Genomic DNA, 25666 nt, shown 5'->3' on the forward strand with positions numbered 1-25666 from the left:
TTCACTGGGGCCGACTGCAGTCTGTAATGGCCACTCATCATTGGCAGGGGACTTTGGACCTGCTGCCTTTCCCTACAACTCAGTACCTCTCTGGGCCTTGGACAAGGCCCTGCAGCCTGGGGAGTTGCCAGCCTGGAGCTCCCCAGCTCCTCTGGCCTTTCCCTAGCCCTGCTTCACTCCAGTACCCTTAGCTTCCCCAGCAGCTAGGTCCCTCTCCCTTCAGAGCTAGAGGAAGATTGACTGAGTGTTTGGCTCACAGCCCTTTTATAAGGGCCAGCTGTGGCCTGATGGGGGCGTGGCCCAGCTGTAGTTGCCTCCCCAATCAACCCAGGCTTGCTGCTTTCCCCAGCCACAGCCCTCTGCAGGGTTGTTCCAACCCCTTCAGGGCTAGAGCGGGCAACCGCCCCGCTACACTCCCCTTTGAATCACCACCCTAAATAATCCTTCTCCATCCTATGTGTTGACATATTTCAAATAACTGTTGATTGCGATCATTTCCCTTCCCCTCTCTGTGCCCCTCTTTCTCACCAAGTTCTGGGTCTTGGAGACATTGAATTTTCCTTGTCCTGTAGGAAGGGAATGCGTAGTCTTGTTTTATATGGTAAGTTGGTGTTATTCAATAGAATTCTCTTTGCAATACGGGAAATCTCTTGTATTGTCTGTGTCTCTTAATTTTACTCCATACATCAGTCCATCAAACACCTTGATCATTTTTATATATTCTGGATTTTGAAGATAGGAAAATGGACAACTAGGGCACCAAAATTCTTTATCTAGCCATTGATACTGTTACCTGTCAACCATGAGTTTCAGAGTACAAGCCATCAGACCTCAGTGAAGATGGGCTGAAGAAACAGAGTTACAATTGTGAAGCATAGAGCGGTTTGACTAGCAGTATGTTCTTTCAGCAAAACTGAATTCTGGCAATGCTAAAATTGTCTCAGCTATACAATTTCATGGTTTGGGAATAAAGGCAGTTTTAGAACACATACGTAATTATATTCTGAAATACTAAGAAAATTTATTGCTAGGTGAAAAATTGAAAATTGTCAATATTGCCATTTTATAGTGTTACCCATAAAAGCTAATATTGCATATTTGACATAGTTTGCTTTCACAAATTAACCACTTAATTTTTTTTATTACTATAGATAAGAGTTTGTCTCAGAAACTAGAATTGGAAGCACTACAAGCCGAGCTTCAGCATTTAAAAAGCGACAATAAATTGCTCCAGGATTCAGTCCAGGAGCTACAACTTGAAAATGGAACCCTTAAGAATCTGAACAAGGCTTTAGAAGAAGAAAAAGTAGACTTACTAGAAACAAACATAAGTTTTTCATATAGTTTAATAAGGCATTTTATACTTAAGCTTTTAAGAGCCAAAATATTTATTTGTGTCCTTTTTAATATCTAGTCTCTATTCTAATATAACATTTGCTATAACTTCTCCATTAGTAGCATGGAAATCTCATTAAATCTGTTATCTTATAAACTTCTGGCTATCAAAGATACAGGAGGTCTTTAGCGGGACACCTGAAAACATGATAAAATGTGCACGTTTTGTCTGTTCTGTGGCCCAGCTTTTCTCCTCATTCGGAACAAAGAGGTGATTCCTCTCACCTGTAGAACTGGGAGGTGGACCAGTGTTGTTGCTGAAGGCTCCAGGACTAAGCTCCATCCTTCACCTCAGGCCACCAGAAATTGTGTCCACCAGCAGAACAAGTTGGCGGTTCAGTTTCTCCCAACAACTTTGTTTTATCATTAATTTTTGTTCATTTTTCTGCAATATTGATTTCATTTCAACTTCTTGCACCTCTTTCTCTCTCCTCAAGTAAGTTCTCTGGATCCGCAAACCCAGCACTTCTCAGTAACTCCCTTTGACCACTAGTGCAGTGGTAGAAAAGCCCTGCAAGATCAAGCTAAGTCCAAGTAGTTCAGTGGGCAGCTTTTTAGGGGTCTTAGAGGGTAACCTATGTCTTGCTGCTACAAGCCACCAACCCTTGCTGTGTGAGGGGATGGGGCTTTGTTGGACCAGCGCACTAGTGCCCTGCATGCGCACGTAAACACACCCATTTGAAGCCCTGACTCCATTGTGAGAAGGCTTGATCAGGAGCATGAGGATTCTCAAGGAGATGAGAACCCCACATAGTCTGCTCAGGAATAACACTTGGAAACTCCATATGCTCTGGGTCCCAAAAAGACAAACGGAATTGTCCCCTTTGTAAGGAAGTAATATGTATAATTAATGAGCAGGTCGTATAAACATCAGGCTTTAAATCTTTTCTCTTGCCTTCCCACTCTTAGGATGTGTTTGCTGGGGTTTTCTCCTATATGCGGGTCTCCTGGAGTGCTCTGTATCAGACTCACTGCCCCCTCCCATCCTGGAGTATATCTGGGTGTGCAGAGACACGTGTTACTTCTGTGAAGCCCTGTCTCAGGTGGCAGGATAATGTAAATTGTTCATCTCTGCTTTTCAACCTGGGATCCTCTTTCAACCAGGGAAGGGGGCCCAAATTTGAGGTCACAATGGAGTGGGAATTGTCCCTGTCCGTTTATCAGGTCAAGGACCCAGGCTTTACCAGGGAAAGGAGTTTGGAGTCTCCTCCCCCTCTCCATAGGCTTGCTCAGCGTTGAAGGATTAAAGAGCACTTTAGACAGTGTGTGCCCAGAACAGAGGCACATAAGAATTCCATTCCTTATGTAGCTGCACCATCAGGGGATTACAGAGGCATCAAGGAGAAATCCCTTCCCATGTTCAAAATGGCTCCCGCTTTACTGAGTAAAAAGCCCCAAGTGGTACTAATTCTCTTCGGAAAGGTGTAGACAGACACCCTTTCAGGCACCTGGGGCCATCTAGCAAGCTATTCCAACAATCAGCATTTGTCTCAGTACCCCTACTTAGTTGAGCGATGCCCAGAGCAGGGTGATTAGCGTGCTACCTCACTTCTGTAAACAATCGGGGGAAGTACCCCATGTACACAACCACACAAAAAAGAAATCCCAAACCCACATGACTCTCTCAGCACTGGAAGCCAGTGTCTTGAAAAAAACCTCAATAATAATAAACTATCTAGTTTCTCATGCTTTCCTCCTTTGAGATCATCATTTCCGGTTAAAAGTAGATGTTAAAGTAAAATGTAAGGAAAATTTGAAAGTTTGGGGAACCTAAGTGCAGCAGTAGTCCTACCAGAGAGAGACATCGCCATGCCTCCACTTATGGTGCAAAGGAAACAATACCTTACTTGCCAGGGTCTGTACTTCCAAATTAGACCGTGTTTAAACATGTCTTTTCACTCTGCCCCTAAGGTTAACCATAACTGACTGATGTGATATTAAACATAACAGTGCAGTGTCTACACTGCATGTTGTAACATCATGTTAATGAACACATTAATTAATACCTTGTGAAACTTCCCACTGTAGACGTGCCCCTATTGTCTTGAAACTGCTTCTACTACCTCATTATGTCACACTCAACTTGTGAGAGCATATCCGTTCTGATGTATGCAGAATTTCCATCTAAATTATTAATTAAGTGATTCTTCTTATGACAGCACTATTTTTGCTAATAATTTAGATAGGCGTTTTTAGTTTTTAAACCTGTCCATCCAGGTGAATTTTTTCTTATCAATTCCCTCTGCATTTTCTAGCCTGCAGTCTTTTTCTACTTCCATTTGTGGTGAATGACGGACTGTAGTTCTGTGCTCTCGCTTCAGAAATAAACACATGAAAAAGCAATCATGTAGCACAGTGTGGAGCCCGAATTGTGGCAAGCAGGCACTGAGTTACAGTGCTCACTCCATGCCCAGCTAATGGAGCACTGTGCTTGATATTTACGTTATCCTGAAGTGTGTTTTATAAGGCTGCCAGATATCCACCATCCATTTCTTTTGGCATTCCAATGCACATAGGGTGGACAAACATGCCTGGACCACATGCTTTTCAGCTGGGTTTTGTCATTGGGTTATTTTGAATATTCTATTTAGATTATTATTTCTCTATCAAGGAAATCTACACACATGTAGCTTTCCAATAAACATGACTTTAATGTTTCTCTGTTGGAATTAGAAGCTGCTATAATTCAATTGTATATTACTAAGTGAATCTACTATACAAATGCATATTATAACTTTTGTCTGGTTTTTTAGTTGCACTGAACTTTTAATGACAGGTGAGATGCCATTTGTGATAGTATAATGCTTATACAGAAGAATGAAGTTTCCTATTAGCAACTAAAAACAATTTTTTATTTTATAGTTGGACAATCTGAAGTCTACAGTTCAACAGAAGAAGCAAAATGGATTTGCTCACAGTAAAATGAAGACGTGGATGAAATCCTGTAAGCAGCTAGAGAAGGGAAAAAAAATGTTGCAGAAACAAATTGCTGATCACGGTGCTCCATTAAAGGAGCAAAAGCCAAGTATGGGGTAGTTTAAGAAGGAAATGCTATACTAGAATGTTATTATAAGGCTGCAAATCATTCATGGAAGTCACGGTTTCCGTGACCTCTGTGAATTTTGCAGTGCTGGTGCAGCTGATCCCAGGACCACCCCATCAGCTGGGGAAGCCCAGGAGCCAGCCGCACTGGCCGTTGCTCCGGCAGCACTAGGCATGGTCCCTGGTGCTGCCCTGGAGCAGCAGTCTGGGACTAGTGGCAGCGGGGTCCTGGGCATCCCCCCAGCAACAGCGTCGCCCTGTTCTCTCTCCCCCACTCCCCAGCAGTCTTCAGGAGCGTCCCCCCTCCCAGTAGGTAAGATTTAGTCACGAGTATTTTTAGTAAAAGTCATGAACAGGTCATGGGGCCGTGACTTTTTGTTTATTGCCCGTGACCTGTCCATGACTTTTACTAAAAATACCCGAGACTAAAACATAGCCTTAATCATGATCCTGTTTCTAACCTTAATGCATTTATTTATACAGTATGTTTTCAAAACATGCATTATTACGTTTGATTCAGATGAGGCGCCAGATCCTCAGCTGGTGTAAATCAGTATAGTTTCTGAAGCTCTGCCATTCACACCAGCTGAGAATTTGGCCCAAGATCTGTCTCCTCAAATTTCAGAGTCTCCTTATATGTTATGAATATAGATTTCCAATGCCTATGTTTTGAAATCAAAAATGACCTTAGGATGAAGGGGAGGCTATTTTTTAAAGAACATTAGAGTGCTGTGTATACCTTCTTACAATGCTTTGTTTGAGACATGAGAGTGTAAAATGTTGGAGTGTGTCTGTTCTTTCCGTTGCTGGCCATCACAACAAAGAAAATTCACATTCTGGGTATAGATGGCTGATAGTTCAGCATCCACCATGGAGAAATTGACATCTTTTAGAGTTTATACATATGTCCTTCCAAACAGCTTTTGGTGTCCTTCTGGATTGTAGACAGGGAGAGAGGAGCAGCTCTTAAACTGTTATGCTTCAGACAAGTATCAGAGGGGTAGCCGTGTTAGTCAGGACCAGACTCCAAAGAGAAACTGCTGAGCTCCAGTTCATTTGCAAATTTGACACCATCAGATCAGGATTAAACAAAGACTGTGAATGGCTATCCAACTACAGAAGCAGTTTCTCCTCCCTGGGTGTTCACACCTCAACTGCTAGCAGAGCACCTCACCCTCCCTGATTGAACTAACCTCGTTATCTCCATACTGATTTATACCTGCCTCTGGAAATTTCCATTACTTGCATCTGAAGAAACATGCTTCAGACAGTTCCTCCATTTTCTAACTATCATCAGCCTGGTACTAGTTGCAGCTTTCTGGGACCAGGAAGTGCTGGGGTTGATTAACTTTAACAAATATTTTTTAAGACACATACATTGGGGTTTTATTGATCACAAGCTTCAGTCATTTCAAGAGTTGTCAGGGGCTAAGTATAGAGCTAATAGGACAACCATTTAAAGTGGTCACCACAGTGTGTAAAATATACTACAACTTGTCTGCCATTAGCTAGGGTAAGTTAGGCTAGCAAATATTCATGAGTGTCCAATAAGCAGAATCACTAGCGGTATAAAAAGAGATCCATATTTCTGAGACGAGCTATATTCAATTATATACACAACAATTGTTAAAATAATGGTAAGGTGGTAATGTTAAGCACTTCAAAGTTAGGAAATGCCAGAATTAATGTTGCCCATGCATTGTGTGTCCAGGGGCAGATTCCAAAGAATCGGGGTACCTGGCACCCTGACAGTAAATATGGTATCAACAGAGATCTCTTCTGTAAAGTAACCTTTACATGATGTCTGTTTTGTTTTATTTGGTATAGTTTACTGTGGTTGCACAAGCACACATCTTATGTACTTAATTAACAAATGAATGATTGAGATCATTGCATTCTAAACTCATCTTTCCAGAGTCTCCTTAAAGTTATTTGTACAGGTAATGACTCTTTCCTTTGGTCAGGTGCTGATGAGGTTGCCATCTCCCTACATGAGAATGAGTCCGTCCGTCCCCATCCAGACGGACTCCCAGAGGTGGTGAAAAAAGGTAATTGTTACCTCTTTAGAGGAGAACAGACCACATTGGTGGGGAGTGTGTGCGCGCACGCTTATCTAGAGAATCGTGTTGTCATATGTGTGACTTGGAAGCATTGTAAAAACTTGGACATCATCGGCCAGATTCAGCCCTCGTATAGGTTGCATAAGTCCATTTAACTCAACTGCTTGTCAGAGCTGAGTTTAGCCGCATGTGCTTTAAAAAAAAGCCCTAGTATACAATTGAGGCTATAGGGGGCTAGTATATTTTGTTGTAGATGTATGTAATTTCTAGTGGTTTTGGTTTTTGTTCTGTGTGATGTCTTCCCATCTGTACAGTTTTGTAGTATTTGATGACAAAAGCAAAACAGCCAAAAATTCTGAAATCCAGAATCCTAATATCAGGTTGTAGTTTTGAAAATCAGTCTAGATACATGCTGTTGACTTTGGGACTCCTCCAAAAACTTTGCAAAAGACCTCTGGCAAAAAGAGAGGGATTCTAGGCCCAGCCATTCCCAGTATAAAACACCTTTTTCTTCTGGTTGAGAGGAAGGGGGGAAATTTTTGCTTAAACATTTTTAACTAAATGTTTTTTCATTGAAATGTGCTGCATTGTCAAAGCCGAAATGTTTCACGGAGATGTATTGATTCAGACCAAGTTTTTGCTGGGAAGGTTTCTGAGGTGCAAAGTGGACTCTTGCAAGGAGGAAGGCCCCCAAATTGAAAACCTGATGTTTTTGATTCAATTTCATTTTGTGAAAGCCTTTGAAAGGCTTATGTTTTCATTCCAATCTAGAATAAAAACAAATTTTGAAACCTCGAAAGGTGTCGCAAAACAGAATTGTCGCCCTCTGGCCAGCTCCACTTAGAACAGTAGAAGAGACATCATTTTCAGATGGAAATGATTTTCCAGTTAATCGTGTTCCTTTAACGGAAAAAGAGAACATTTTCTTGGGGAAAACGCTTTTTGCCATTTTAGTAGAGCTGCTGTTGCACAGATCCACACCCTTGCCTGAGTTCACCTATAAAATTCTAGGAACGCAAGATAGTCCTAATAATTCCCCCATTATATTTTATTCAGTGAGTAAATGCCATTTTACTTTCTTAAATTATTACCAGTTGTCATCTCCATCTTGAAATGAGCAAGATCAGATTGATTAGAACAATAAAGTAATTTAAGCAACTGTGGTTAATAGAAGCTGTTTATTTTTTAGGGTTTGCTGATATTCCTATTGGGAAAACCGACCCTTACATTTTGTGCAGAACAGCTCTACACCTAAGGACCAGTCCCCGTCTTGCTGCCCAAAGGCAAAAATTGTCACCATGTTCCCAACTTTTAGGAAAAGGCAGGTCAGATAATCTTGGGGAGATCTGTAAACTGACAGCTGGTGGCAGCAAATCACAAAAGGTAACTGATCTTAAAAATGTATCTGAATGTGCAGGGCATGGGCAATCCACATAATGTATTTATCTCTCCAAGTGAGTTTGAAGATATGCCGTGTTATTCATACCTCCTTTATATCTGCCCTGAATATAGTGAAGACAAGGTCATCAATGTAAATACAATCAATAAAGCGTGGCATATAACAAAGATCTGGACATAATGGTAAACTTTAAATTGTTGGTATGATCAAATCTGTGATCTCATGCCAAGTGCTCATTAACTTGGTAAATAGAAATGAGGTAAATCTTCCCACTTGAATGCTCATCACAAATATTTGATTATTTCTTGAAAGACCTGGCTGCCTAGAGCAGGGGGTGCGTGTGTGCGTGCATAGATGGATTACACACAAAAGCACTCAAAAGTTCGGATATGCTGGAATGAAGGCTCCTTGTCCCAATCTCTCTGTTCAGCCAGCCCCAGTTCTCTTCTCCTCCTCCTCTTAGCTCTGTGTCTTCTCTCAGTGTCTCCTACACATTCCTTTCCCCCTACCCCCGCCTTCTCTCATAGTCTTCTAGTCCTAGCCTCGCCTACTGGCTCCCTGTCCTTGGCCCCCTCCCCTCACCCCCGTTCCAGTCCCAATCTTGGCATACTCCTTGTCCCAGTCTGCCCTCCCACCCCCACCCCCACATTTGCCTTTTGTCCCCTCTGCATTTGAGTCCAGTATCTTCCTCCACCACCGTGCATGTGCACCAGCTTGGAGGGGTCATTGGGAGTACAGGAAAGAAAGGTTCCTGTCTCAGTTCTGGTGCTTGGCCCAAAGCAGCTGGGAAGGACCGTTGCAGGGAAACTCTGGCGTTGACCCCTGTAGGCCTGGGTTGGAGCATATCAGTTGCTCTGTGAGGATGGCTCAGTGCTGTGTTTTCATATCCAGGAGCTGTGGGGAAATGGCACATGTGCAGTCACTCTGTGGGGAATAGCTCATGCGCAGTTTGGTTAGCACTAAGAGCTGTGCGAGATCCAAGTATACGCAGCGAGGATGAAATCTTCAGAGATTTTAGCTGCTAAAAATCGAAGAATTCTCTCTACTGAGCGTCTGTGAACTGTGATTTTTTTCAAAGGCTTCTAATTTGGCCAAATTTGGGCAGGTTTTCCTGGGGATGGCAAAAAGCACATTCTCTGACACAAAGGCCACTCCCTGCCAAATTGCAAGTCCCTGCTCCAACACATGGAGCTTTTCAAAGAAAAGTTGCCAGAATATTTTAATATGAGAAAAATGTAGATTTCCCTAGCCTTGCTCTTGGGAATAGCTTAACCATTTTGGCTGAAATTCTGCCTCTGTCCCCCACCCCCGAAGAAAAAGAGCATGAGGCAGACATACAGCATGGAAAATTTCAGCCCAAGCAATTAAAGTTTGTAAAGTTATAAGCAGCAGAAAACAGGGTCTTGTAATGGGAGGAGACAGGTAACCTTAATAATAAATGATCCTACTAGCTTTCCCAGTAATATATGTTGGTAACAATTTTGTTTTTGCTGTTGCATTGCTGTGAACTTAGCCAATTTAAACAACACACAAAATCATTCTTTAAATAACAATCTCTACAAAAACAATCATGCTTCAACAAATTGTTTAAAGAGATATTCTGTTCCCAGAGTTTTCATTTTTTAGGGCCAGACCCTGAAGTCGTTTCTCAGTCCTTATGCAAACTTGATCTGATTTTTTTCCTTTGCTTTTAATTATTGAGGACACTGGAATGAAAATTGATCTCATTCTTTAGAAGTTCTGGTACTGAACTTTGTCTTAATGCTTGTATTGTGATAGCCTCAACCAGACACTGGTAACTGCATGTCCACAATCGGAGATTTTGCCCATTGCTAGAAAAACACTGTTAGAGTGAAGGAACAATTAGAGAGGTGGCACACTATCTCCACAACTCTTAGGTCTAAAAAGGAATGCTTCCACAGTCTCTGCTTTCAGTGGTAAAAATCATTTATTTTTAGACTTAGCCTTATATTTCTCAAGCTACTATTACAATTACGGAACTGTAAGGACTGTCTTCCCTTTTTCCACTTGACATCAACATTTTAACAGCTTTTATTTTGATAAGTATTGGCGCTAGAAGGATAAGCCCTGATGCTCATCTCTCACACAGGACCCACATCAGTGTAAGTGGGATGAGAATTGAGACCAATTACCTACACTATCAGAAGCTGTGGCATTTGGGATTTCAATTGTCGTGAAGCACACATTTATAACTACTTAAGTTTTAACTAATTGATGCTAAAATCATGTCAGAATTTGGTGGGAAGTGCAGGGGAGACAAGGATGATTGTAATAGCAGTGGGGACTGGAATTTGAGATAACCCCAAAGGTATAAATATTGTGAAATTTTTCAACAGTTTTACAAAGCTAGTGTTGAACAGCAGAACATCTGGACAAGATATCCTCTGCAGGCCAGTGTAAATGCTTCAGGACAAAACAACTTTTTCAAGTGCTATTATATTGACAGAATAAACTATAGGACATTTACAAATTCATTATGAAATATCAGTAATTAAACTTAAATTACATATCTCAAAATACAGTTCTGCAGATTAGTGATTGAGCAAGAATAGACTAGAAAAGGAATTACTGTGTACTACTCCTTAGCTTTGCCTATACCTTGTTATATTATGTGACTTGCGATTTGTAAAACTTGAACGTGGTGAGGAGTAGGTAGTTGCTGTAAAGCATTCTGCATAGCACTGTTGTATTTTCAAAGTGATAAATATAAACACTGAAGATTCTTGCATTTAGCGGGTGTCTGCTAATTCATGGTATTCGGTTGCTTGGAATGCGTCTCTCACTTCCTGCTGCTACTTAACAAGACTATTTTTTGTTGTGTTGCAGGTAGATGATTCTCAAGAGGGCCAAGCAGAAACAGCTATTGAACCCAAGGAAACTAGTTCAAGATCTCTTGGCATAAATGAGCAACCCACAAAAACTGTTGCTGAGACCTCTAGGGAGAATCTTAACATCATTGAAGAAGGCAAAACCTGTATACTCCTGTAAACCTGAGTAGTATAAGGGCCCTACCGTCAATAAAACCCTAACCCTGCCTCTTGACCCCTTAACCCTGCCCCTTGACCCCTTAAACCCCACCCACCTGTCACAGGAAGTCCCGCCCCAGGGGGTGTTACTTCCGGGGTCAAGACGGCCACATGACTGGAAGCAAGGTGTGTCATGTGACCCTTCCCCTAAGAACTCCTCCTCAGTATTGGTTTTACCCCGATAGGACCACCCTGAGAGGAGATTTGACCAGTCAGGGTGAGTTCCAGGGCGGGGTGACCTGTCCGGATGTGGGTCGTGTGACTCCTCTAAGAACTCCTCCCAACACCCTCTGCCAGTCAGAGTGCATCACCATTACCCCATAAGTCCCAGCTCTGGGCAGAGGAGGCCATCTCTTACCAAGGACACGTGTTTTAGAGATTGTGGAAAGGCTGCTGAGAGGAAACGTGGACTCCTTTACCACCCCTGTGAGAACTTCAGATTTTGTTTTAGCCCCGAGCACCTTTGGACTTGTGTGGAGAAAGCGCTACATCAGTGACAGTCCCGAGGAGGACCCTTTGACTCAACCGTTGATGGATACGTTGGAATCCGACCCCAAAACCCTTGTGAGGCACCCCAATGAGTGTGACGGCCTCTCCTTGTTCAACCCCCTAGAGGTGGAAGGCGATCATGGCTTAGGGGAGTCACCAGCTGACAAGGTGAACGGAAAAGACGTCGCTCAGGTAAATGAATGATTAAGAAGCGACGGTCGAGGATGGGGTATAATGGGGCTAGGAACCAGGGATTGCGTAAATTAACAACAAGCAGTGGGGTGCTTACACTGTTTCTTTTCTGAAAATCTCTCAACAGCTCGACGATGCTGTGACGGTACCTCCCATAAGGCTTTATGGAAATATGCTTAGAATGTGTTTTATGCTACATATTCCATGTAACATATCTCTGTAAAGGTTATGATCTACTGAATGTATTAATCCTATTTGTATGCATGTATCATTTTTGTATTCGAAGTTATGAATGTTGACTGTGTACTGGCTTGATTTCTAAATAACCTTACTAGAGCATTTGGTCAGTTCCTGGAGAAAGGAATGTTGAAATTAAGTACGTAATCAAGAAACACTTAAAGGACAATGGATCTTGGAATGCTCCAAGCCACATAAGAAGTCTACTTGAGGACGTTCAAGGTAGCATGTAAACAATGGATGCTCCCTGTAAAAACTGTGAGTCATGCATGGACATGTGACTTGCCCAGGTGACTCCAAAACTCCATCTTGGAGCTGGATTTTGCATAGGAGTGAGGAGGGGGTCTCCACCCACAAGAGAAAGTCTGTTTAAACCCCTGGGAGACCCCTCCATTTTGTCTTCAACTGGCTAAAGAGAGAGCCTCTCCACCCCCACCCCCTCCCAGGATACCTGAAAGAAAGTGGAACAAAAGACAGTGACTGCAAGGGGTGTGAGTGATTGCTGGACCCAGGCTAAAAGGAGACTAATCTGTTAAAGGGAGCATTCTGGAACTGGTGAGGATCTTATCTGTATTCAGTTTGATTAGATATAGATTTGCGCATTTTATTTTATTTTGCTTGGTGACTTACTTTGTTCTGTCTGTTACTACTTGGATCCACTTAAATCCTACTTTCTGTATTTAATGAAATCACTTTTTACTTATTAACTCGGAGTTTGTATTAATACCTGGGGGAGCAAACAACTGTGCATCTCTCTCTATCGGTGTTATAGAGGGTGAACGATTTATACAGGGTAAAACGGATTTATTTGGGTTTAGACCCCATTGGGAGTTGGGCATCTGAGTGTTAAAGACAGGAACACTTCTGTTAGCTGCTTTCAGGTAAACCTACAGCTTTGGGGCAAGTAATTCAGACCCTGGGTCTGTGTTGGAGCAGACGGGAGTGTCTGGCTCAGCAAGACAGGGTGCTGGAGTTCTAAGCTGGCAAGGAAAGCAGGGGTAGAAGTAGTCTGGGCATATCAGGTGGCAGTTCCCAGGAGGTTTCTGTGATCCAACCTGTCACAGTGGCGTAGTCGACAGGATCTGTGCACAGCTGATTGCTTTGAGGTACTGCTAGTGATTTTAAGTGAGTTTTAAATGTGGTGGCTGGAGAACAGACAAAGTGGTTATTGGTTTGTTATTTTCTGTTTGCTTATTTTGGGTAAGGGAAGTAGGGACAGAAAAGGAAGCAAAATAAGTAAGAAGGAAGATCTGAAGAAGCTAAAACTGCACAGGGTGCAAATTGCCCAGAAAGGCTGAACACTGGGCACTGTGAAAGTCTCTGTTAACTAAAAATCCCCTGAGCTGAGTGCATCCCAGTTTCAGTGAACTGCAGAGGGGGTGTGGCCCAGAAGAAGAAAGCAGGAAAAGGACTACCAGTGAAGCAGCTAACAAACTAGAGCTGGCTAGACTGGAAGCAAAAGAGAAAGATAATGAACATAAAAGACTGAGGGAGAGGGAGGAGGCTGCCCACAAGAGAGCTACGTAGGCAGAGACAGCAAGGGTGGAGGCAGAGGCAGCTTCCCACAAGAGAGCTATGGAGGCAGAGACAGCAAGGGTGGGTGCAGAAAAAGCCAGGGAAGAGGCTGCCCACGAGAGAGCTGTGGAGGCCCAGAAGCATGAACTGGCTGTAATGGAGTCGAAGAGACAAAACCTTCCACCTGCTGGCTCCACTTCCCCAAAAATCCATAAATAGGAGCGACTGCGTCTACAGTATGTGGAATCCAGCAATATTGCTGAATATTTCATCACCTTCGAGAGGCTGTGCACCCTCCATGCCATCCCTGAAGATCAAAAGATGACCACATTGATAGCAAAATTGACTGGCAGAGCTCTGGACATATTCAATCAGATGCCTAGTGCTGATGCTTCAAACTATGGTAAATTTAAGGATCTGGTTTAGAAACCGTTTCAGATTACACCTGAAACCTACAGGGTTAAATTCAGGAGTCTTATGAGGGGATCTGGATTGAGTAATGTCGCTTATGCCAATGAAATGAGAGATTTGGTAGATAAGTGGGTGCGGGGGAAAGGCATTACAAGCTTCGAAGGGATGTGTGATCTGCTTACTCAGGAACACTTCCTGAATATGTGCAGTGATGATGTAAAATAGAATTTGTGGGACAAAAAGGTAAACGCAGTGGGTGAATTAGCTGGGTATGCAGACTCTTATGAGCAAGCAGAAGCTGCAATCAAACATAAACCACTGGCAGAGGGATACAGGGTTGGGGGAAAGCAGAATAACTGTTTTACCCCTGGGAAAAAGGAGGCTGGGCAGTCAACTCCCCATTCCCCTGGTACTTGTCCCAAATTTCCTGTGCAAGTAGAGGAGCCCAAGAGGTGCGATCATTGTAAGTCTTGGAGGGGGCGGGGCTTCGGGTGGCGCGGTGCTGAGGGGGCGGGGGCTTGCGCGGCGCACGGGGGGTGGGGCTTCGGGCAGCACAGTGCTCGGAGGGGGGCGGGGGATTGGCGCGGCGCTCGGAGGGGGGGCGGGGGCGGAGGGGGCGGGGCTTTGGGCGGCGCGGCGCTGGGGGAGCGGGGGCTTGCGCGGTGCTCCGGGGGTGGGGCTTTGGGCAGCATGGCGCTCGGAGGGGCGGGGGCTTGGCGCAGCGCTCGGAGGGGGGCAGGGGCTTGGCACGGCACGTCGCTCGGAGGGGGGGCGCGGTGCGGTGCTTGGAGGGGGCGGGGCTTCGGGCGGTGCGGCGCTGGGGGGGCGGGGGCTTGCTCGGGGGTGGGGCTTTGGGCGACATGGTGCTGGGGGGGCGGGGATTTCGGCGGCGCTGGTGGGGGCGGGTTCAGCTGTGCATCGCTCACAGGGGGGGGGTACGGCGGGGCGGCACTCTTCTTTTTTGCCTGGGGCGGCAAAAAAGTTAGAGCCGGCCCTGCTTGTAACAGGGGGGCCACCAGAGCTGCTGACTGCCAGGAAGTTGCAGGTCAGCAGGGGGCAGGGCCTGCCCTGGTGTGCACAGAGGGGTCTGTCCCAAAGGTGGAAGTTGGGGTCCTGGTGAACACTGTGGTGGAAACAGGCCCCAAGATCTCTTTAGCTGGAAGCAAACCTAACCTGAGTGGAAAGGGGGGAATTTTGCTGGCCAGTGAAGAGTCTGCCATAGCTGGTAGCTGTGAGCCCACAGCTGGACCAGGGTCACCTTCCCTTTCGGGGGACACAGGAGTGTCTGACCCAGAGGGGAGCCCAGAGAGGGAAGCCCAGATGGAAGGTGAGGTGGGGGGCAGAGAGTCCGCCCACCTTTAGTAGGAAGGGACTTTCCCAGGAGGAGGGTGAAAAGTCTGCATTTAAAATGCCAGCCCCTTCTCCTGTGGATCAGGTTTTAAGGGAAACCTGGGGGTCAGGTCTCCTGGAGGGGGGAGTCCATCCAGCTGACTGTTGGGAACAGAAAGTGGGGTGCCCACAGGGGTCCAGAGCACCCCATTGAAAGATGTTGTTCTTGCTAGACTTGTAAGAGATAAAACTCTCTCTCCAAGATAGGGATGGGGGGGAATCTCTGCATGGGTGGAACTTCACAAGGGAGTGGGGTCCAGCCCAGAGAAATTCCAGAGGGAGGGGCAGGCATGATTGCAGTACACCCGCTCCTTGCCAAAGCCTCAAACACATGCCTGAATTAAAAGTCTTCTCCGAAGAGGCAGAAGAATCTGCATCAGAGGGCCTACCAGAGGGTACAGAGAACTGGGAAAATGCAATAGACACTAAACGAGTCAAATTGAGGGAACGAAGCCTGTCCACCGTAGATTTGCTGTTAACCTTGTGTCTTTTGCTAATTTACCTATGGGATAAAACAAAGGAATTCATACTAGTGGTAAACCCTTTAAAGATGTGGGACATAACTGCTTCGTGGAAGAAACTGTTGTACATGCTAGGGATGGTGACAGGACAGCCCCACAAGCATGTTACTTTTCAGCCTATACCTGTAAACAGACTGGAAGCTTGGCACAGCAGCAAAAGCATAAAGGGGAAACTGAGGCACACCGCCTCATGGCATTGGTGGCTAAATGCCCAGACACCTCCACTTTAACAGATATTGCTGTCTGCATTCTGGTAACAATACTACACCCCAACCTGTTTTCAGGCATCTGGGGACCAGGAACCCCAAAACTGGCTAGGACCCTTAGGAATGACATCATATGGTTTAAAGGTACTGAAAAGGAGTATGACCAAAGACAAACAGGGATTTTACATGTACTGCCTCTGCCTGCACAGTGTCCAAGTCTCTGGCAGTAAGCTCAGGGGGAGGGTGTGACACTACCTCCCATAAGGCTTTATGGAAATATGCTGAGAAAGTGTTTTATGGAAATGTTATGAATGTTATGAATGTTGGCTGTGTACTGGCTTGATTTCTAAATAACCCTAGTAGAGCATTTGGTCAGTTCCTGGAGAAAGGACTGTTGAAATTAAGTACATAATCAAGAAACACTTAAAGGACAATGGATCTTGGAATGCTCCAATCCACATAAGAAGTCTACTTGAGGACATTCAAGGTAGCATGTAAACAATGGATGCTCCCTGTAAAAACTGAGTCATGCATGGACATGTGACTTGCCCAGGTGACTCCAAAACTCCATCTTGGAGCTGGATTTTGCATAGGAGTGAGGAGGGGGTCTCCACCCACAAGAGAGAGTCTATTTAAACCCCTGGGAGACCCCTCCATTTTGTCTTCAGCTGGCTAAAGAGAGAGCCTCTCCACCCTCCCAGGATAATTGAAAGAAATTGGAACAAAGGACAGTGACTGCAAGGGGTGTGAGTTATTGCTGGACCCAGGCTAAAAGGAGATTAGTCTTTAAAAGGGAGCATTCTGGAACTGGTGAGGATCTTATCTGTATTCAGTTTGATTAGATATAGATATGCACATTTTAAGCTTTATACAGGGTAAAATGGATTTATTTGGGTTTAGATCCCATTGGGAGTTGGGCATCTGAGTGTTAAAGACAGGAACACTTCTGTTAGCTGCTTTCAGGTAAACCTGCAGCTTTGGGGCACGTAATTCAGACCCTGGGTCTGTGTTGGAGCAGACGGGAGTGTCTGGCTCGGCAAGACAGGGTGCTGGAGTCCTGAGCTGGCAGGGAAAGCAGGGATAGAAGTAGTCTGGGCACATCAGGTGGCAGCGCCGAGGGGGTTTCTGTGATCCAACCTCTCACAGATGCCTTTCTGGAGGCCTTTGAGAACTTACACATCGGTATCCCCATGGGAGTAAGCATATCATGCATCAGCTGTTTTTGCTCATGTCTGAGTCACAGATCTCAAGAGGAAAATCTGGAAAAGGACAAAATGGAAGAATGAACCAGCTCAGACTTCCTTACGGTAGGCGTCATGGCGTCCATTTTTACAGGCGGCTGTAAAAGGTTGTGTTAAACCAGGTGATTCATAAAACTTATTTAAATGTGTCAATATGAATGTGTCCCCCTCCATACTTGTGTTAGTAAACGACGGTACATGATATGTCTCCACAGACGGCTCTGTTAAATAAATATATTACATCCCCGGGGAAGTTGGGAGCTTTGGCGAGGTTGCCCCTTTTTCTAAAGCTCCTTTGGTTTTAGATACTCTCACGTGGTCGCCTTTTCTGAAAGGGGCAACAACCGGTTTTATTTTAAAACCATCTCCGTAAACCGTTTTCCATACCTTCAGAGAATTTGAAGGTTTAACATCAGCGGGTCTGGTACGTATAGTTCTGTGAAAGCTCTGGTTGTAACTCTTTATAAAGTCAGGTATCATGTCGATGTAGCGAAAGGTGTTATGGGCTGTAAAATATCTCCACATCCTAGTTTTTAAAGTTCTGTTAAATCGCTCCACAACCCCTGCTTTGACTTCATTATTAGTAACAAAATGGTGAACACCGTGCCACTTTAACAATCTGCTTGAAAGCTTGTTTAAAAATTCTTTCCCCCAATCGGTTTGTAATTTTTGAGGCATGCGCCCTTTGCTAAAAATAGCTTTAAAGGCCTTGGATACCTCACCACTTGTCTTTTCTTTTAGGCCTAAGGCCCAGGCATATTTGGATAGAATGTCTATCACTGTTAAGATGTACTTAAAACTGCTGTTGTGTTTGGAGAACCGGTGCATATCCACCAAATCTGTCTGCCATTGCGCATCCACATCTGAAACAACGGTCTTGTTTTATAACGTATTCGAGACAATTTGTGTAAAGTGTAAGCATCCTGGTCTGAAAACCAAGCTGTTACCTGTCTTCTATTTAAAGTTTTACTATGCTTTTTGGCCACTTGAAAAAGAGGGTTCACCCCGCCGAAGCTCCCAACTTCCCCGGGGGTGTAATATTTTCTTTAACAGAGCCATCTGTGGAGACATGTCATGTACCATCTTTTACTAACACAAGTATGGAGGGGGACACATTCATATTGACACATTTAAATAAGTTTTATTAATGGCCTGGTTTAACACAACCTTTTACAGCCGCCTGTAAAAATGGACGCCATGACCCCTACCATAACGGAGTCTGAGCTGGTTCATGTTGTCAGTAGCTACCGGTGTGGTGCTCTTCTCTTGTTCAATGATTATAAAAGTCGGCTGCGTGCGTATTCCCTGTGTGTGCTGCCCGGGCTCTGCACAGATAGCTGACACAGCAGACCCGAGAGAACCCCCAAAGACCACAGACTCTAGTAAGGTTCGAAGGCACCCGGCCAGGTTTATTGTTGAACAAAACACAGTCTCTAGCTTTAGCCGGATTAGATATCGACGGGTCTGCTAGTACATATGTGCTCCCTGACAATGGACACAGCTCAGTCAGTGGCGGGGCTTTCCACTGCCCCCTAGGCCAGACAAAGATGTGCTCTCTGGGACGTATTCTTATACACAGATGCAGAACAGATTACTCATCACTCCTGACGCATTGAGGTGCAGCCCCTTTACGCATTACTGCCATTCTCCTGGCACAGGTGGTTTCGAACAAATCTATCCATTATACTATCTATCCATCCATCATACTGTCCTTTCATATTGTCTATCCATCATATTGTCTATTCATCATATTGTCCTTTTATACTGTCATTAGTCTGGGTCTGCCTGTTGCTTGTTATCTGTGTGGGATGTGTTCATACCCAGCTGTTCTGGTGCCGTCTTGGCACACGTTCCTCTTCTAGCAGCCCTCTTCTTGCCAATTTCTGTGAGCAGGGCCTGCCTCTGGCTCACAGCCTAATTTGCTTAGCAACAGCTTGACCCTTACTTCAGATCAGGCCTCATCTTACTACAGTTCATTCTTCCATTTTGTCCTTTTCCAGATTTTCCTCTTTTGATCTGTGTTTCAGACATGAGCAAAAATAGCTGATGCACGATATATTTACTCCCACAGGGCTACCGATGTGTAAGTACTCAAAGGCCTCTAGAAAGGCATCGTCGAGCTGTTGAGAGATTTTCAGTAAAGAAACAGTGTAAGCACCCCACTGCTTGTTGTTAATTTACGCAATCCCTGGTTCCTAGCCCCATTACACCCCATCCTCGACCCAGGGCCGGCTCCAGGCACCAGCCGACCAAGCAAGTGCTTGGGGCGGCACCTTAGAGCGAGGCGGCGCTAGGATTTTTATTTATTTATTTATTTTGGTTCGGCGGCGGGGCGCTCGGGGGGCTTGGCGCGGCGCTTGGAGGGGGAGCAGGGTCTTGGCACGGCGTGTCGCTCGGAGGGGGGCGGGGGCGCATCGCTCGGAGGGGGGCGGGGGCTTCGGGCGGCGTGGCGCTTGGAGTGGTCGGGGCTTCGGGTGGCGCGGTGCCGAGGGGGCGGGGGGCGTGCGCGGCGCACGGGGGGTGGGGCTTCGGGCAGCACAGCGCTCGGAGGGGGGGCGGGGGCTTGGCGCGGCGCTCGGAGGGGGGGGCGGGGGCGCGGCGCTCGGAGGGGGCGGGGCTTCGGGCGGCGCGGCGCTGGGGGAGCGGGGGCTTGCGTGGCGCTCCGGGGCTGGGGCTTTGGGCAGCATGGCGCTTGCAGGGGCGGGGGCTTGGTTCATCGCTCAGAGGGGGGGCAGGGGCTTGGCACGGCACGTCGCTCGGAGGGGGGGCGCGGTGCGGCGCTTGGAGGGGGCGGGGCTTCGGGCGGTGCGGCGCTGGGGGGGCGGGGGCTTGCTCGGGGGTGGGGCTTCGGGCGGCGTGGTGCTGGGAGGGCGGGGATTTTGGCGGCGCTGGTGGGGGCGGGTTCAGCTGTGCGTCACTCACGGGGGGGTATGGCGGGGCGGCGCTCTTCTTTTTTGCCTGGGGCAGCAAAAAAGTTAGAGCTGGCCCTGCCTCGACCGTCGCTTCTTAATCATTCATTTACCTGAGCAACGTCTTTTCCGTTCACCTTGTCCGCCGGTGACTCCTCCAAGCCATGATCACCTTCCACCTCTAGGGGGTTGAACAATGAGAGGCCGTCACACTCATCGGGGTGCCTCACAAGGGTTTTGAGGTTGGATTCCAACGTATCCATCAACGGTTGAGTCAAAGGGTCCTTCTTGGAACTGTCACTGATGTAGCGCTTTCTCCACACACGTCCAAAGGTGCTCGGGTCTAAAACAAAGTCTGAAGTTCTCACAGGGGTGGTAAAGGAGTCCACGTTTCCTCTCAGCAGCCTTTCCACAATTTCTAAAACACGTGTCCTTGGTAAGAGATGGCCTCTTCTGCCCGGAGATGGGACTTCTGGGGTAATGGTGCTGCACTCTGACTGGCAGAGGGTGTTGGGAGGAGTTCTTAGAGGGGTAACACGACCCACTTCCGAACAGGTCACCCCGCCCCAGCACTCACCCTAATTGGTCAAATCTCCTCTCTGGGAGGTCCTATCAGGGCAAAACCCATCCTGATGGGTAGAGGGAAGTGGGAGGAATTCTTAAAGCCACTTCCAGATGGCTCACACCGTCCCAGATCTCGCCCTGATTGGTCAAAGCTCCTCTCAGGGTGGTCCCCAGCAGCTGAAACCCCCTCCTGATTGGTAGAGGACGGTGGGAGGAGTTCTTAGAGGGGTCACATAAGGCACCTTGCTTCTAGTCATGTGGCCGCCTTGACCCCGGAAGTAATACCCTCTGGGGCAGGACTTCCTGTGACAGGTGGGCGGGGGTTTGAGGGGTCAAGGGGTGGGGCTTACGGGGTCAAGGGGCGGGGTTAGGGTTGGATTGACGGTAGGACCCTTATGTTACTATCCTGCATGTAGTGACTCAGTGTGGCTCCCCTCCTGCCCAGCAGAGGGAGAGCCCTTACAGACACCTAAGTGGGTGGAGTCACCGACGCCTTTTCCCGCCCCCCGGAAGTCAAGGGGCGGTACAGGAAGTATAAAAGCTGGCCGCCAGAGCTCAGTGAGGCCCCAGCCACCGCAGGGAGCAGACGTGCGGCCGGGAGACCTCCGAGGCCCGAGGCTGTTGCCCTAACGGGCCGGAGCTACCCCGAGCCCACTACGAGGAGGAGCCGTCGGAGCCCGTCCGCTCCCGTCATTGGGAGGAGCCGTCGGACCTGCCCCGCGCCAACTACGAAGGCGAGGAGCCCCCAGAGCCCCTCCGCCCCTGCTGTTACCCGGAGCAGCCGCGGGAGCCTCAGTGGCCGGATTTCCCCAAGGAGCTGCCAGACCTGCCCCCAAGCCCCGGACCAGAGGAACCGATGTTGCTGGACTGGCCCGAGCCCGGCGTCACCAACGAGATAGGCCCCGAGGGGGAACACGGAAGTAGCCCGGGGGTAGCCGACCCCGGTCAGGCTGCAGATGCATGTGAGCCGATGTCAGTGTGTTTCGGGCAGGATACCCCACTGACCAGCAGCGGTGATAGCCGCTGCTAGGGCCCCGGGCTGGGACGCAGTGGAGTGGGTGGTCCTGCGTCCCCCCCTGCTACCCCCGCTCACGGGTGGCAGGCTTCCCCCTCACCCAACGCTCAGGTGTAGGAGCCTGCACTTACCCCAACTGGAATATTGTTTGCTCAGCCCCTGCACCAAAGGGCCTGAGTTGTGACTATTTGTGCCCCGCCCTGCTCCAGGGCCTGGGCCTACCTGTTGTGTAATGTTTGCTCAGCCCCTGCACCAAAGGGCCTGAGCTTTGACTGTTTGTGCCCCGCCCTGATCCAGGGCCTGGGCCTACGACACTCATTGTTGTACTGGTGCTCAGCCCCTGCACCAAAGGGCCTGAGCCCCCTAACTGTGGTGTATTGTTGCTCAGCCCCTGCACCAAAGGGCCCGAGCTCCCTAACTCTATACGGTTGCTCAGTCCCTGCCTGAGGGCCTGAGCCCCTGAACTAACTGGTTGTTTGTTCCACCAGTAGTGAGTCGGTGTGGCTCCCCTCCTGCCCAGGAGGGTCGAGCCCCGGCACGAACCTTCTACACTGCAGTTATATCACTTCAGATCAAGATAACCTTTGGACGATAAATAGTTTTCATGACTAGGTATGAAAACTATATGCTCACTGTTTTTTGTCAAAATAATTTGTATAATACTTTGAACACTAAATCATTTTTACAGGTCTTGTTGTTAAACATTTCCTGATAACTATGTCAGGAAAGCTATGTTGAAAGAATGGTCATATCCATTTTTATTTCACAACATGTTGGTAATATAGCTGATCGTTGTACAATGTTCTGTAAATAATTCTGAAGAAACTTGTTTGAGATAAAACTTAATAGAAATGCAGTTAAATACCAAACCACACATTACATTAGCAGTATTCCTTCTGTATATAGATGTTTCATTAAATTTCCAAAACACATTTCTGAGACTATTCATTACTAGAAGTTCACCTTGATCGATTGGTCCTTCAGCCCTCGTCTCGATTGCACCAATCACAACATATCTTCCATTCTTCTTGTATCATGGAAGGGAGGGACAGCTGAACTGCCCGCAATTGATAGCCTGCTGGGCAGCTGCTGCACAGGGAACTTAGGGGAGCGGGGAGATGAAAGGGGGGGGGCTGCTGGTCCACCCAGATTCTAAGCCCCCAACAGCTAGCTGCAACAGGCTGCTCTTCCTGCAAGCAGTGGACAAAGCAGGCGGCTGCCAAACGACGTTATAAGGTGTCATAAGTTTCATCCCCACTCTGGACTTTAGAGTACAGATATGGGGGCCTGCAGGTGAACCTCTAAACTGAATTACCAGCTTAGATCTGGTTTTGCTGCCACCACTCCCAAGTGCTAACTCCCTTCCTGGGTACCCTTGAGAGACTTCTTCACCAATTCCCTTGTGAACACCGATCCAAACCCTTGGATCTTAAAACAAGGAGAAATTAACCATTCCCCCTCCTTTCCCCCCACCAATTCCTGGTGAGTCCAGATCCAACCCCCTCGGATCTTAAAACAAGGAAAAATCAATCAGGTTCTTAAAAAGAAGGCTTTTAATTAAAGAAAAGAAAGGTAAAAGAAAACCCTCTGGGAGAGATTAGCATACCAGCTACTCTCACAGACAACAGATTCAAAACACAGAGGATGTTCCCCTGGGTAAAAACTTAGTTACACAAAAAATACCCAATTTGATTATTCCCTAATGCCCAAGACAAGTTACAAAGAAAATAAACATAAACCTATTTATTTCCTTCACTAATACTCACTACTTGATAAGAGGCTGAATTCTGGAGCTTGCCCACTCCGGTCAAAAGTGAAACTAAACAATGGAAACTTCCCTCCTTCCTTTTGAAACATCTTATCCCCCCATTGGTTCCTCTGGTCAGGTGTCAGCTAGGTTAGGTGAACTTCTTAACCCTTTACAGGTAAAAGAGGCATTAACCCTTAACTATCTGTTATGACATAAGGCAGCATTGCACAACTTTAAACGAGTGTGTTCTGTAATTGATCAGCAACGTAACAATGAAACACTGTTAACAGGGATGACTTTAAGTGAGGAGTTACTGTACTGTTTAGTTGAAGAGGCATTGTGATGTACATTCAGCTGCCATCAGGAATAGAGAAATCACCACTGACTTTGGAGGGTATCAGGGCCGGCTCTAGGTTTTTTGCCACCCCCTCCTACGTGCCTGCTACTGTATCTAAAGTTGCCCGGGTCCTCTAGTAGATCCTCCTCTCTATTACGTTTCATTTTAAATTCTAGTGGGATCCACATACCTCCCTTGCTAGGCTTCAGATAGAGAGGTGCATTGTCCATTTAGTCCACCCAATTCTTCCTTTGGGTGCTGCAAGGTGAGGTCACACCAGTATCCCTAATCCAGTCTGGGGCTGTCTTCTGAAGGGGATATCTGGGCCAAAGCCTTCTACTCCTTGGGCATACTTGTTCCCCGTTCTAGGGTTACCAACCATACGTCTGTATTTTCACGGACATTTCCGGCTTTTTGGGTTTAAATAGCCATCCGGGAGGAATTTGTAAAACTCTCAAAAGGTCCAGGATTTCCCTCCCAGTGCAGAGCGCGGCACGGCTGGCAGGGCGGCCCGGCCAGATTGAGCCACTCGCATCGGGGCCTCCAGCAGCCAGAGCCCCTCCCCTGCTCCCCCCACTCCTCCCCTGCAGTGTCAGCGTGCCGCACCGCGCCGGCAGCACTCTGGGGGGATGGAGCTGCGCGCTCCATGGGGGAGCGCAGCAGCGTGTCTGGCTCTGCATGGAGCCAGACACGCTGGTCTGAGCAACACAATAAGGAGACCGGGGGGTTGGAGAAGGGGCATGGGATCCCAGGGGGCAGTCAAGGGACAGGGAGAAGGGGGGGGTTAGATGGGTCGGGGGTTCTGGGGGGGGCTATCAGGGGGCGGGGGTGTGGATAGGAGTAGGGGCAGTCAGGGACAGGTAGGGGTGGGGCTCTAGGGGGGCAGTTAGGGTGGGGGGGTTTCAGGAGGGGGCAGTCAGGGACAAGGAGAAGGGAGGCTTAGATGGGGGGTAGGGTCCCGGGGGGCAGTTAGGGGCAGGGGTCCCAGAAGAGGGCAATCAGGGGACAAGGAGCAGGGGGGGTTGGATGGGTTGGGGGTTCTGTAGGGGGCAGTTGGGGGGCGGGAAGTGGGAGGGAATGGATAGGGGGCAGGGCTACCCCACCCCAGTGAAGTGTCCTCTTTTTTGAATGTTAAACTATGGTATCCCTATGATATGCCCCTGTACAAAAATCGATGTGTGTGGCTAAATTTGGGAAGGACGCCTGATTTAATAACTGCTCCTTCAAGCTGCGCTCTCTACTCGGATTGACATGATTTGTGATGGGGGGGGGGGGAGAGAGCACCATCACATTTTCCTTTCAGTCAGAGCTCCCCTCTTTTTCCTCCTATATTATCACGACCTGCTGTCCAAACCCAAATCCAGGGGCACCTCAGGGTACATCAAGCCTCGTGCTGTAGACTAGGAAACTGCTCCTCTTTCTGCCTGGCTTCGACATTTGCAGACAGACACACACACATCCTAGCACCATGAAGAAGGGCAGACCTGCCCCCCCCAGTTCTCCTGCTACACTCCCCCTGCAGCCCGCTGAATGCAGCTAACAAAGGAGAACAGGACGGCTGCGAGGCGCCCTAAACTGATCCACCCAGTGATGCTCCGCATCCCTCCCATCAACTTCCCCAGCCCCCTGCTGACACCCATCCACCTTGCCAGGAGCCGGGATAATGCAGTCGACGAGGACATTTTCACACCCCCGAGAGAGGCAAAACGTGGACGCTGGGCCCTGGCCCCTTTCCTCTACCCCTCTCCCCAGCAACCAGTTTCCAAAGATGTGCTGGATTTAAAGCGCTTGCAAAAGGCATCCTTGCAGAGCGGGGTTTGACTGGAGAAATGGTCTGGGTGGGAGCCCGGAGCCCAGCCTGACCCTCCCGGACAGGGGGAGCTACACCCACCTTAGACAAAGGAGAAGTGTTAGAAACAAAAGCCAGGCGGGTGTTTAACCGAGCGT

This window comes from Emys orbicularis, chromosome 3, assembly GCF_028017835.1.
Source record: "Emys orbicularis isolate rEmyOrb1 chromosome 3, rEmyOrb1.hap1, whole genome shotgun sequence".
NCBI classification, from domain to species: domain Eukaryota; kingdom Metazoa; phylum Chordata; order Testudines; family Emydidae; genus Emys; species Emys orbicularis.